Here is a 12576-nt window from a genome sequence, read left to right as displayed (position 1 = left end):
GGAAAGACTGATGTGAATTTATCACGGCGTGAGTAGGCTGCTTCCCTACATGGGGAAATCAAAATATTATTTGAATTGTATCATGGGCCAATTGATCTAACAGAGTGCTCACATCCCAACACCTATGGACTGGTGTACCCAATATCAAGGAAAACCTTTGGGTCTGCAAAATATAACTGAGCTGAGGGGGTATATTGACAAGTGTACATTTATTTATCGTCTTGTACTGTTACAAGCTATTTTTGTGGGTTTCTCATTGTTAAGAGATTTATGGATGGTATATACTATGTTGTGTAACATGATTTGCACAGCTGATACTGGTGGAATTTATGGCCATAAGTTTCATTTAAATGAGGATTATAGGAATTTTACTACTCATGAGAAGATACACATGGATGTATTGAAAAAAAAGTGATTTGTTATTGATATTGGTGCGAACATATAAGGAAATTTAAGTATATATAATGATATGTTTGTCAGAGGTAAAGGAAGAATAATGAGAGTTTATAATTTTTAACATATATACATGGATGCATATGTGTGGAGACAAATTAGATAAAGCAGCTGTGGTGTGGAAAATAACTCATGGGGTTAAGTCTGGGTGTGTTAGGGGTGAGATGAGAAGTTGGAAGTGCAGTACACTGTTTGATTGTTCTCTCCTGTCAGTATGTAAGTGTAATGTTCAGATTTTGAATCATGGAAAGCAATCTATTTGGGATTAGGTCCATGTAGTTTGCGTGAGTATTTGTGCAGATGTGAAAGCCATAATTAATTGTTTATTTTTTTCAGTTAGTGTCATGAGGAACTTGTGGCTGCAGAGTTTTATTAAAATTAAAATGATTTATTTATTGTCAATTAATACATGGGAATATCCAGCTATTTTAATACATATTTAATCATTTGCTTTATTGCCATGATAAATCTCATTGAGATATAAGCACTCATTCATTAGGACTTTTGTTTGAACGTTTTGATAAGAAATGGCTGGGCAAGTGATCGGTGGCACAGTGCTACTGACTGTATACTGACAAGTGTGGACGGTGTACAATTGCTCCAAGACTGTGTTACACACAAGAATCCAGTTGCACCAACCTGATGCCAAGTACGGGGTACACCTGTGGTTGTGTGTATGTGTGGGAAAAGAAGTGGAAGTGTTAACATGTTGTGATCTTGAGTGTCGTGTGTACGAAGACTAACATGGGCATATGTTTCATGTAAAATCATTTTAGTTGCTAGCCCATTCAAAAATTTGATTATCAAATTAGTAATAGCATGATTAGTTAAAGATGAATCAATTACGTTTGTTAGGATGTGTATATGTTTGCCACTGATAACGCTCATGCTGACTGATTAACCACTCACAAAATTATTACCTGAGTTTTAGCATAGTAAAATATATGAAAAAATTTGTATTATTTGCCATTATATGAATGGTGAGGTATGATGCTACTTCATGTACACATCAGGCATGGTGAGTGATGTATGAAGTTGGGGTATTTGTTGCTACCATGCAGCTGGTTTCTCTTGCTTTAGGACAGACTGAATTTGACAGGTTGGCTACAGGCCAGCGTGAGTGTGTGTTGGGGTGGTCACCATGTGACAGGTGAGCTGGGCAGAAGTAAAGACAACTAGAAAGCCATGAGGCCCAGCAGTCAATAAGGTATCTCCAGGCTCGAAGAGGAGTATGTTCCAGTGATGTGAGTTGTGGGATGAACTAATATAGAGGGACCTGTGACTTGAAATGTCATCACTAATATCATTTCAATGAAAATACATTAAAATGCATCACAAGCATGCTAGTGAAAAAACCAATGACAGTGTGGGAAATGCAGTATTGGAATGAGGTCATTGAACATAAATCAATGTCTCGAGTCTTACTAATTAAATGTTATTGACATTATTAACCATCATTACTTATAATAAATTGTAATAACTGAATCTGCCATAAAATCACCACTTGCAGTTGAAAGAGGGTGAAGACTGCAATACATTGGACAGATTATTTCTCCAATTCAACAACTATAAAAATATTATAAATGATTTATTTTATTTACATTAACTGTGCCATAACTATGAACTCCTCCACAGAGACACAAATTATCTTATCAGCATGAGTTTCCTTCCTTAATGTTCCAATAACTTTCTATGCATATTGAAGTGTAGTTCTGATTTACAAAAATAGGTAAAGTCAGTGTTTTTGACTACAGTGCTGCTGAGTGTGGCATTATTTATAGTGTCTGAGATGTGTTTACAATAAAATAATGTGTAAGTGAGATGTTAAGAGGCTTGCAAAATTATTGCAAGGATTTTCATATGTGTTATTGTAAGTATTTATATGAAATTACAGTGAAAATAATGAGATGATGATCAGGATGAAAGTATCTGCACTGAATTGAGTGTGGTCATGTGACCAGATCTTTAAATAAGCTTGCAGGATAGGCTCATGCCTTTCACATGTTGCCTTGCATCAGGAGTGTTGGTGAGGTATTTTGTCTGGCACTAGTAATGCTATGGGTGATGTGTATGCATCTAATGCTATTTTCTCATACTGGGACTAATGGGACTTGCGTGTTGTGATATAAGTGCATGCTGCAAGGGTATAAATGCTACATCTGCATAAAGTAATAACAACATTTGCACTGGTGATAGATACTTTTCTCAGTTATTCAGTGAATTATTTGTTTGTGGTCACCATTTGCATATGTTGTGCTTCTCCCTTAAAAAAATTAATAATAATATCAAACTTAAAATTAATAGTATATCGAGCAATGTTATTATCCTTTGGAATTTCAGCTAACAGATCCCACCTCAGTACATTTTTTATTAAATTATTTGCTAATGTCTCACTGCTAATATGTCTTTGGTATTAACATTATAATGTTGTGTTGTTGGACAAAAGAACGTTGGTATACAGCCACCTCTTATTGATGTTGTCCAGCCATCTTCAAAGTTAATGGCCTTAAATTGCCCACACCCTGGGAAAAGCGAGAAAACATCATAATGTGGTGGATACACTTTCCCATATATGGTGCTAACACCTTCATGAGGTATGCCCTTGTAGAGTAAGTGGATGCACCAATGTTACTCATGTGTTGGGAAGACATGGACCTCTGGCAGTACACCTAGTTCTATGAGATGACAACAGATCACTGGGTAAGTCTAAGAAATTGTATTGCAAGACCCTATGGGAAAGAAATGTGCAAGAAGATCAAGATATTGGACAAGCTACGACAGTACAGAGAGAGGATGGCAAGCTACGTCAAGTTCCTACTCAGATTCAGAATGGGAGACATGGTGCTTGTATTTGCCAAAATGAAATTTCATATGGTGGCTAACAGTATCAAGATTATGTCAGTATTGCTCTGCTAATAGTTAAGGATCTGTGACAAGTTGCATGGAGTGGAAAGCACCTCCAGGTACCTTCTACATCTGCATCTGGAATTGGAAAATACATTAGCACCAGGGAACTGGGACAGGAAGGACAGTATATTGTGGTCACTAGTGGCACGCATCAAATACAAAGCTACTGCTCAACAACTGGTGAAATGTGTGTGCATGAACAACAAAATGCAGCAAACACATGAGATAGGCAAGATGATAAATCTGAGTGGTCACACATGAGATGATGACACCTTAAAGGAACTCGAGGGGGGGGGGGGCGGCTCAACTTTGTCATACTTCCAAAAAACCTACCAGTTTCTGGGTTCATCAACTTCATGAAGTCAGAGGTCAGCACTCTATCATCAGCATCTATGTCTACATCTATATCTATACTCTGCAAACCACTGTGAGGTGCATGGCAGAGTGTATGTCCCACTGTACCAGTTATTAGGATTTCCTCCTGTTCCATCCGTGTATGGAGTGTGGGAAGAATGATCACTTAAATACCCCTGTGGGTGCAGTAATTATTCTAATCTTATCTTAATCTTATCTTCACAGTCCCCATGTGAGTGAGACCTAGGGGGCTGTATTATATTCGTGGAGTAATCATTTAAAGCCAGTTCTTGAAACTTTGTTAATAGACTGTCTCAGGATAGTTTATGCCGATCTTCAAGAGTCTTCCAGTTCAGTTTCTTCAGTATCTCTGTGACACTCTACCAAGGCTTAAACAAACCTGTGACCATTCATGTTTCCTGCTCTGTATATGGCTCTCCCATATACACTGGCTCTCTAACTACAATTTTGGCAACCAGAAAGTGATTAGCAAAACGTGGAGCCTGTAATTAGAATTCCTAGTGCCCACTTCATCTGAGAAATACACTTACAGCTACAGCTTATAGCTCTGAGGAATTAGGAGATTGTCTGGGATTCATAATCAAAAACGATCGTGAAAAAAAAACTTTCTATGTATTCTGAAAGTCACAGATGAAAAAAAAAGAATCCACACAACCTGACTAACAGAGCAGTTCAGAGTCTAATGCGCTGATGCAACTATAACTGTCTAAATTAAATGTTTAAATGAATGCTTGCCATAATTTGATGAATATGCTCATCAAACGCCACGCTAAATAATGGTAGAATATCTCTCCCGCGATGGCACGTGAAAATACGACATACACAAACTGAAGATATATCTTTAAAGTCATCCCAGAATTTACACTTCACTCAAAAACTATTTCATGCTTACGCGTATCCCGAGTAACTTAATACGGCATCTGAGGCTGTTTATAGCAATGATACCAACGCGACGTGACTCCTGACACAGGTGGTGTGCTAAACAGCGTCTGGAGAGAACTGGGCCTTGCTTCCTCATGCAGCATTCTTATATATAAAGCTGCAGTGCAGATGGCTAAGGGAACGCCTGATCAAATCGGCTTTCCCAACTAGCCACTGGGCTAGTAATGCACCACTTTAAGTTATTGAATAAATCATAGTTTCTTTTACTGATGACCGATGAAGCTCTCAATTTAAATGTGCATTCAGCACACAGGTAAGTAATCATAATAAAAGTCTGATGTGGCTAAGTGAATTATTTTTGGGCGAGAGAATTAATTTTATTAAACTACACGCAGTAGACGAGCTCTGAACTTGCCCTTTGGAGATACACAATCGCTATAGTTTTATAGTTACTCAATTGAAATTTTTCACATCTTTATGAATTATAGCGGATCTCCATTCTACACTAAATATAAACATCCTAGCCTTATTTATTAGCCTACTTAATCTATCTTGCTTCCTCAATTTTTAAGACAAAAACCAGAAAATCATGAATTTCAACTAAAATCTTAATTTTGTGAGATCCAGAAGACTGTTTGTTATAAATAATTATGAAAAAGGAATCTATATATAAATTTTTAAGTCTCTAGCTACTTTTCTGCTTTGCGCCAATGATTTTTACAGAAAAAACGTCCTCGAAATTGGTTTAAAGTTATCGAACTGATATTCAACACATATTAATTTAGTATTACTCCTGACATGCTAGAACCATTTCAGGTTATTTACTTGATTTTTAAAGTATTGCACAACATTTATTACGTCAGAGCTAGTTACAGCGGATTCGGCTGGCACACAATGGAAAGACTGATGAGAATTTATCACGGCGTGAGTAGGCTGCTTCCCTACATGGGGAAATCAAAATATTATTTGAATTGGTATCAAGGGCCATTTGATCTAACAGAGTGCTCACATCCCAACACCTATGGACTGGTGTACCCAATATCAAGGAAACCTTTGGGTCTGCAAAATATAACTGAGCTGAGGGGGTATATTGGACAAGTGTACATTTATTTACCGTCTTGTACGGTAACAAGCTATTTTTGGGGTTTCTCATTGTTAAGAGATTTATGGATGGTATATATATGTTGTGTAACATGATTTGCACAGCTAGATACTGGTGGAATTTATGGCATAAGTTTCATTTAAATGAGGATTATAGGAATTTTACTACTCATGAGAAGATACACATGGATGTATTGAAAAAAAAGTGATTTGTTATTGATATTGGGCGAACATATAAGGAAATTTAAGTATATATAATGATATGTTTGTCAGAGGTAAAGGAAGAATAATGAGGAGTTTATAATTTTTAACATATATACATGGATGCATATGTGTGGAGACAAATTAGATAAAGCAGCTGTGGTGTGGAAAATAACTCATGGGGGTTAAGTCTGGTGTGTTAGGGTGAGATGAGAAGTTGGAAGTGCAGTACACTGTTTGATTGTTCTCTCCTGTCTGTATGTAAGTGTAATGTTCAGATTTTGAATCATGGAAAGCAATCTATTTGGGATTAGGTCCATGTAGTTTGGTGAGTATTTGTGCAGATGTGAAAGCCATAATTAATTGTTTATTTTTTTCAGTTAGTGTCATGAGGAACTTGTGGGCTGCAGAGTTTTATTAAAATTTAAAATGATTTATTTATTGTCAATTAATACATGGGAATATCCAGCTCTTTTAATACATAATTAAGCATTTGCGTTATTGCCATGATAAATCTCACTTGAGATATAAGCACTCATTCATTAGTACTTTTGTTTGAACGTTTTGATAAGAAATGGCTGGGCAAGTGATCGGTGGCACAGTACTACTGACTGTATACTGACAAGTGTGGACGGTGTACAATTGCTCCAAGACTGTGTTACACACAAGAATCCAGTTGCACCAACCTGATGCAAGTACGGGAACACCTGTGGTTGTGTGTATGTGTGGGAAAAGAAGTGGAAGTCGTTAACATGTTGTGATCTTGAGTGTCGTGTGTACGAAGACTAACATGGGCATATGTTTCATGTAAAAATCATTTTAGTTGCTAGCCACATTCAAAAACTTGATTATCAAATTAGTAATAGCATGATTAGTTAAAGATGAAACAATTACGTTTGTTAGGATGTGTATATGTTTGCCACTGATGAAACGCTCATGCTGACTGATTAACCACTCACAAAATTATTACCTGAGTTTTAGCATAGTAAAATATATGAAAAAATTGTATTATTTGCCCATTATATGAATGGTGAGGTATGATGCTACTTTCATGTACACCTCAGCAGGTGAGTGATGTATGAAGTTGGGGTATTTGTTGCTACATGCAGCTGTTTCTCTTGCTTTAGGACAGACTGAATTTGACAGGTTCGGCTACAGGCCAGCGTGAGTGTGTGTTGGGGTGGTCACCAGTGACAGGTGAGCTGGGCAGAAGTAAAGGCAACTAGAAAGCCATGAGGCCCAGCAGTCAATAAGGTATCTTCAGGCTCGAAGAAGGAGTATGTTCCAGTGATGTGGTTGTGGGATGAACTAATATAGAGGGACACTGTGACTTGAAATGTCATCACTAATATCATTTCAATGAAAATACATTAAAATGCATCACAAGCATGCTAGTGAAAAAACCAATGACAGTGTGGGAAAATGCAGTATTGGAATGAGGTCATTGAACATAAATCAATGTCTCGAGTCTTAATAATTAAATGTTATTGACATTATTACCATCATTACTTATAATAAATTGTAATAACTGAATCTGCCATAAAATCACACTTGCAGGTGAAAGAGGGTGAAGACTGCAATACATTGGACAGATTATTTCTCCAATTCAACAACTATAAAAATATTATAAATGATTTATTTTATTTACATTAACTGTGCCATAACTATGAACTCCTCCACAGAGACACAAATTATCTTATCAGCATGAGTTTCCTTCCTTAATGATCCAATAACTTTCTATGCATATTGAAGTGTAGTTCTGATTTACAAAATAGGTAAAGTCAGTGTTTTGACTACAGTGCTGAGTGTGGCAATTTATGTGTCTGAGATGTGTTTACAATTGTTAAAATAATGTGTAAGTGAGATGTTAAGAGGCTGCAAAATTATTGCAAGGATTTTCATATGTGTTATTGTAAGTATTTATATGAAATTACAGTGAAAATAATGAATGATGATCAGGATGAAAGTATCTGCACTGAATTGAGGTGTGGTCATGTGACCAGATCTTTAAATAAGCTTGCAGGATAGAGCTCATGGCTTTCACATGTTGCCTTGCATCAGGAGTGTTGGTGAGGTATTTTGTCTGGCACTAGTAATGCTATGGGTGATGTGTATGCATCTAATGCTATTTTCTCATACTGGGACTAATGGGACTTGCGTGTTGTGATATAGTGCATGCTGCAGGGTATAAATGCTACATCTGCATAAAGTAATAACAACATTTGCACTGGTGATAGATACTTTTCTCAGTTATTCAGTGAATTATTTGTTTGTGGTCACCATTTGCATATGTTGTGCTTCTCCCTTAAAAAAATTAATAATAATATCAAACTTAAATTAATATATATCTAGAAGCAATGTTATTATCCTTTGGGAATTTCAGCTAACAGATCCCACCTCAGTACATTTTTTATTAAATTATGTTGCTAATGTCTCACTGCTAATATGTCTTGGGTATTAACATTATAATGTTGTGTTGTTGGACAAAAGAACGTTGGTATACAGCCACCTCTTATTGATGTTGTCCAGCCATCTTCAAAGTTAATGGCCTTAAATTGCCCACACCCTGGAAAAGCGAGAAAACATCATAATGTGGTGGATACACTTTCCATATATGGTGCTAACACCTTCATGAGGGTATGCCCTTGTAGAGTAAGTGATGCACCAATGTTACTCATGTGTTGGGAAGACATGGACCTCTGGCAGTACACCTAGTTCTATGAGATGACAACAGATCACTGGGTAAGTCTAAGAAATTGTATTGCAAGACCCTAGTGGGAAAGAAATGTGCAAGAAGATCAAGATATTGGACAAGCTACGACAGTACAGAGAGAGGATGGCAAGCTACGTCAAGTTCCTACTCAGATTCAGAATGGGAGACATGGTGCTTGTATTTGCCAAAATGAAATTTCATATGGTGGCTAACAGTATCAAGATTATGTCAGTATTGCTCTGCTAATAGTTAAGGATCTGTGACAAGTTGCATGGAGTGGAAAGCACCTCCAGGTACCTTCTACATCTGCATCTGGACTTGGAAAATACATTAGCACCAGGGAACTGGGACAGGAAGGACAGTATATTGTGGTCACTAGTGGCACGCATCAAATACAAAGCTACTGCTCAACAACTGGTGAAATGTGTGTGCATGAACAACAAAATGCAGCAAACACATGAGATAGGCAAGATGATAAATCTGAGTGGTCACACATGAGATGATGGACACCTTAAAGGAACTCGAGGGGGGGGGGGGGGCGGCTCAACTTTGTCATACTTCCAAAAAACCTACCAGTTTCTGGGTTCATCAACTTCATGAAGTCAGAGGTCAGCACTCTATCATCAGCATCTATGTCTACATCTATATCTATACTCTGCAAACCACTGTGAGGTGCATGGCAGAGTGTATGTCCCACTGTACCAGTTATTAGGATTTCCTCCTGTTCCATCCGTGTATGGAGTGTGGGAAGAATGATCACTTAAATACCCCTGTGGGTGCAGTAATTATTCTAATCTTATCTTAATCTTATCTTCACAGTCCCCATGTGAGTGAGACCTAGGGGGCTGTATTATATTCGTGGAGTAATCATTTAAAGCCAGTTCTTGAAACTTTGTTAATAGACTGTCTCAGGATAGTTTATGCCGATCTTTCAAGAGTCTTCAGTTCAGTTTCTTCAGTATCTCTGTGACACTCTACCAAGGCTTAAACAAACCTGTGACCATTCATGTTTCCTGCTCTGTATATGGCTCTCCCATATACACTGGCTCTCTAACTACAATTTTGGCAACCAGAAAGTGATTAGCAAAACGTGGAGCCTGTAATTAGAATTCCTAGTGCCCACTTCATCTGAGAAATACACTTACAGCTACAGCTTATAGCTCTGAGGAATTAGGAGATTGTCTGGGATTCATAATCAAAAACGATCGTGAAAAAAAAACTTTCTATGTATTCTGAAAGTCACAGATGAAAAAAAAAGAATCCACACAACCTGACTAACAGAGCAGTTCAGAGTCTAATGCGCTGATGCAACTATAACTGTCTAAATTAAATGTTTAAATGAATGCTTGCCATAATTTGATGAATATGCTCATCAAACGCCACGCTAAATAATGGTAGAATATCTCTCCCGCGATGGCACGTGAAAATACGACATACACAAACTGAAGATATATCTTTAAAGTCATCCCAGAATTTACACTTCACTCAAAAACTATTTCATGCTTACGCGTATCCCGAGTAACTTAATATGGCATCTGAGGCTGTTTATAGCAATGATACCAACGCGACGTGACTCCTGACACAGGTGGTGTGCTAAACAGCGTCTGGAGAGAACTGGGCCTTGCTTCCTCATGCAGCATTCTTATATATAAAGCTGCAGTGCAGATGGCTAAGGGAACGCCTGATCAAATCGGCTTTCCCAACTAGCCACTGGGCTAGTAATGCACCACTTTAAGTTATTGAATAAATCATAGTTTCTTTTACTGATGACCGATGAAGCTCTCAATTTAAATGTGCATTCAGCACACAGGTAAGTAATCATAATAAAAGTCTGATGTGGCTAAGTGAATTATTTTGGGCGAGAGAATTAATTTTATTAAACTACACGCAGTAGACGAGCTCTGAACTTGCCCTTTGGAGATACACAATCGCTATAGTTTTATAGTTACTCAATTGAAATTTTTCACATCTTTATGATTATAGCGGATCTCCATTCTACTTAAATATAAACATCCTAGCCTTATTTATTAGCCTACTTAATCTATCTTGCTTCCTCAATTTTTAAGACAAAAACCAGAAAATCATGAATTTCAACTAAAATCTTAATTTGTGAGATCCAGAAGACTGTTTGTATTAAATAATTATGAAAAAGGAATCTATATATAAATTTTTAAGTCTCTAGCTCTTTTCTGTTGCGCCAATGATTTTTACAGAAAAACGTCCTCGAAATTGGTTAAAGTTATCGAACTGATATTCAACACATATTAATTTAGTATTACTCCTGACATGCTAGAACCATTTCAGGTTATTTACTTGATTTTTAAAGTATTGCACAACATTTATTACGTCAGAGCTAGTTACAGCGGATTCGGCTGGCACACAATGGAAAGACTGATGTGAATTTATCACGGCGTGAGTAGGCTGCTTCCCTACATGGGGAAATCAAAATATTATTTGAATTGTATCAAGGGCCATTTGATCTAACAGAGTGCTCACATCCCAACACCTATGGACTGGTGTACCCAATATCAAGGAAACCTTTGGGTCTGCAAAATATAACTGAGCTGAGGGGGTATATTGACAAGTGTACATTTATTTACCGTCTTGTACTGTTACAAGCTATTTTTGGGGTTTCTCATTGTTAAGAGATTTATGGATGGTATATATATGTTGTGTAACATGATTTGCACAGCTGATACTGGTGGAATTTATGGCATAAGTTTCATTTAAATGAGGATTATAGGAATTTTACTACTCATGAGAAGATACACATGGATGTATTGAAAAAAAAGTGATTTGTTATTGATATTGGGCGAACATATAAGGAAATTTAAGTATATATAATGATATGTTTGTCAGAGGTAAAGGAAGAATAATGAGGAGTTTATAATTTTAACATATATACATGGATGCATATGTGTGGAGACAAATTAGATAAAGCAGCTGTGGTGTGGAAAATAACTCATGGGGGTTAAGTCTGGTGTGTTAGGGTGAGATGAGAAGTTGGAAGTGCAGTACACTGTTTGATTGTTCTCTCCTGTCTGTATGTAAGTGTAATGTTCAGATTTTGAATCATGGAAAGCAATCTATTTGGGATTAGGTCCATGTAGTTTGGTGAGTATTTGTGCAGATGTGAAAGCCATAATTAATTGTTTATTTTTTTCAGTTAGTGTCATGAGGAACTTGTGGGCTGCAGAGTTTTATTAAAATTTAAAATGATTTATTTATTGTCAATTAATACATGGGAATATCCAGCTCTTTTAATACATAATTAAGCATTTGCGTTATTGCCATGATAAATCTCACTTGAGATATAAGCACTCATTCATTAGTACTTTTGTTTGAACGTTTTGATAAGAAATGGCTGGGCAAGTGATCGGTGGCACAGTACTACTGACTGTATACTGACAAGTGTGGACGGTGTACAATTGCTCCAAGACTGTGTTACACACAAGAATCCAGTTGCACCAACCTGATGCAAGTACGGGAACACCTGTGGTTGTGTGTATGTGTGGGAAAAGAAGTGGAAGTGTTAACATGTTGTGATCTTGAGTGTCGTGTGTACGAAGACTAACATGGGCATATGTTTCATGTAAAATCATTTTAGTTGCTAGCCCATTCAAAAACTTGATTATCAAATTAGTAATAGCATGATTAGTTAAAGATGAAACAATTATGTTTGTTAGGATGTGTATATGTTTGCCACTGATAACGCTCATGCTGACTGATTAACCACTCACAAAATTATTACCTGAGTTTTAGCATAGTAAAATATATGAAAAAATTTGTATTATTTGCCATTATATGAATGGTGAGGTATGATGCTACTTCATGTACACCTCAGCAGGTGAGTGATGTATGAAGTTGGGGTATTTGTTGCTACATGCAGCTGGTTTCTCTTGCTTTAGGACAGACTGAATTTGACAGGTTGGCTACAGGCCAGC

Source organism: Schistocerca piceifrons, chromosome 8 (assembly GCF_021461385.2).
Source record: "Schistocerca piceifrons isolate TAMUIC-IGC-003096 chromosome 8, iqSchPice1.1, whole genome shotgun sequence".
NCBI lineage: Eukaryota > Metazoa > Arthropoda > Insecta > Orthoptera > Acrididae > Schistocerca > Schistocerca piceifrons.
Note: the sequence above shows the minus strand (reverse complement) of the source record.